Source organism: Primulina tabacum, chromosome 11 (genome assembly GCF_025594145.1).
Source record: "Primulina tabacum isolate GXHZ01 chromosome 11, ASM2559414v2, whole genome shotgun sequence".
In the NCBI taxonomy this organism is placed as follows: Eukaryota; Viridiplantae; Streptophyta; class Magnoliopsida; order Lamiales; family Gesneriaceae; genus Primulina; species Primulina tabacum.
Genome location: NC_134560.1, coordinates 83,046 through 85,968, shown reverse-complemented (window position 1 = coordinate 85,968; position 2,923 = coordinate 83,046). Strand labels below are relative to the sequence as shown.

The 2,923-nt window shown below is 38.7% G+C and overlaps 1 non-coding gene across 1 annotated transcript; it reads left to right on the top strand.

The window, feature by feature from the left end:
• Window positions 1–2,275: 2,275 nt before the first annotated feature.
• On the top strand, window positions 2,276–2,382 carry LOC142519990 (small nucleolar RNA R71). Its single transcript, XR_012813869.1, has one exon. It is a non-coding gene; the product is annotated as a small nucleolar RNA R71 (small nucleolar RNA).
• Window positions 2,383–2,923: the final 541 nt, after the last annotated feature.

Below are 2,923 nucleotides of genomic sequence, written 5' to 3'. Positions count from 1 at the left end.
TGATGCAGGTGATTATGATAATATGTTAATGGAGGTCTTAATGGTTGATTTGACTGGACTGGAGGTGCACATAACCCGAGGACCGACGCTAGTTTTCCGCACTAGTTATGATTTATGATTTTAAGTTATATTAAAGATATTTTTATGACTTTTATTTATGTTATGAGATATTTTTGAGAGGTTATAGTATGGGCCATACTTTTCAAATTATTGCTTTTTAGGTTTGGTAAAATATGCGACAATTTCATTTTATCGCTATTGCACTTGGTTTTTAAAATGCTAGTTGGTTAATGTTTAATTTTAAAGGGTAAAATATTTTATAAAAATATTTTCATGTGAGAAAGGTACATGGCCGAAAATTGAGTGTTTAAAAAAAAAATTCTAGTACTTTTTAAGAAAACGAACAGCAGACGTTTCAATCACAAGCAAAGTTTCATTGTCTCCCAAATAGATATACTTCAAATGATCTGGTAAATCTTTTAATTCCAATTTGGGTGCCAGCAAAACAGAGGGTAGCAATTTCTTGTGAGGGATTAATATTTCAGTTTCTAAATTTGGAACCACGGTTTGTGATTCCTCATCAGTCTCCGAAATTTCCCAAGCTTCAGCTATCTCTCCTTCCACCTCCAACTGTGCCTGCATGTGAAAATTGTCAATCTCATATGTCTCCTCAAAACATTCCTGCACAATTGAATCAACAATATCAATCGAACATATAGAGTGGTTTTCATTTGAGTATTTCATAGCATCAAAAATACTAAATTTCACAATCTCCCCGTCGAATTCGACGGAAAGAGTACCCTCTTCCACATCAATCTTGGTTCTAGCAGTTTTTATGAAAGGTCTCCCCAATAAAATCGGAGCTGAAATCGCAGCGGAGTCTTCTTCCATTCGCAATATGTAGAAATCCGCAGGAAATATCAATTCTTTAACCTGCACCAGAACATCCTCCACAACTCCTTCAGGGTAAGCATTAGATCGGTCAGCTAATTGAATCACCACTCTAGTTTCTTTTAAAGGACCCAAATTCAGAGCACAATATATTGAATAGGGCATGACATTAATGGATGCACCTAAATCTAGCATGGCCCGCTCAATTTTCAGATTTCCAATAACACAAGGCATTGTAAACATACCTGGATCCTTGCATTTGTTTGGCAGTGATTTCTTAATAACCGCGGACACACTTTCCCCCACGCTTACTTTTTCATCACTTTTAAACCTCCTCTTGTTAGTGCACAAATCTTTTAAAAATTTAGCATACCTTGGAATTTGTTTGATGGCATCTATAAGAGGAATGTTGATCTCCACCTTTCTAAAGGTTTCCAACACTTCTTTCTCCTAGTCCATTTTTTTGGATTTTTTTAACCTGGAAGGAAATAGAGGAACAACTGCATGAGAAATAGTAGATAAGAAAGACTTAGAGTTTACCTTTGGTTGTTTCTCAGATTCTCCTTCGATTTCTTCAGTTGTGCCTTTTTCTTCAGTATCTTTTGTTGGTGAAGTGTTCTTTTGGTCAATCTCCTTCCCACTCCTCAATATCATGGCACTTGCATTTTCTTTTGGATTAACCACCGTTTGCGATGGTAGTTTTCCAGAATTCTGAGCTTCCAACTTGCTGACTGATGTAGCTATCTGAGTTATCTGAGTTCCTAGACTCTGAATGCTGGCCCTCGTTTCCTGTTGAAATTTTTGAGTATTTTCAGCTAAGGCCTTTACAATTTCGTCAAGAGACATACCTGAGTTGGATGTTTGTTCGGGTGCGTGTTGTTTGTTCCAATTTTGCTGTGGATATCCTTGTTGGCCTCCTTGATTTTTATAGCTGAAATTTGGGTGATCCCTCCATCCTGGATTGTAGCTATTAGAATATGGGTCATATCGACGCTGGGGCTGCCCAGGAAATCCACCAATTGCATTGGCTTGTTGCGTTGTTTCTTCTTGTAGTGAAGGACACATATCTGTAGGATGTCCCACCATAGCACATACACCACAAGTTTTTACCTGTTGCACCTGTCCTGCAACCAACTTTTCCAAAAGAGATGTCAAAGAATCTAACTTTTGGTCGATAGGAGTAACACTTACCTCATTGACTTGTCGTGGAGGGTTGTCTTGCCTAGTACTGAACTGTTGTGCATTGGCAGCCATGTTGGAGATTAAAGCTCGTGCCTCTTGAGGCGTTTTGTTCACCAATGCACCTCCACTTGCAGCATCAATCATGTTCCTATCAAAAAGTGAGAGACCCTCGTAGAAATATTGGACTAAAAGCTGTTCTGGAATCTGATGTTGAGGACAACTGGCACATAATTGCTTAAATCTCTCCCAATATTCATATAAAGTCTCTCCTTGTAACTGTCTAATCCCACAAATGTCTTTCATGATGTTTGCTGCTCGCGAAGCTGGGAAAAACTTCTCCAAAAATTGTTGTTTCATATTATCCCAAGTCGTGATCGTCCCAGAGGGCAAGTAATAGAGCCAATCTTTAGCCTTGTCAGCTAAAGAGAATGGAAAGGCTCGCAGTGAAATTTGTTCCTCTGTGATTCCTTGCGGTTTCATGGCTGTGCAAACAATATGAAACTCTTTCAGATGTTTATGGGGATCTTCACCTGTAAGACCACGAAAAGTAGGCAATAAATGAATCAAGCCAGATTTTAATTCAAAAGTAGCATCAGTAGTAGGGAATTGAATGCATAATGGTTGTTGAATAACATTAGGATTAGCCAACTCCCTGAGTGTTCTTTGAGCTTGTCCTGCCATTTCTTCTTGGTCACTTTCGCTTCTTTCCGTCTTAAGATAGAGTTCGGATTCCCTTTCAGTGTCTTCGTCGGAGTCCAATGGTACGTCCAAACAAGGAGATGATGATGATGGTTGCTTTTCACGCCTTAATCTTGCTTCTTTTCTCAATCTCTTAGCTGTCTTCTCGATT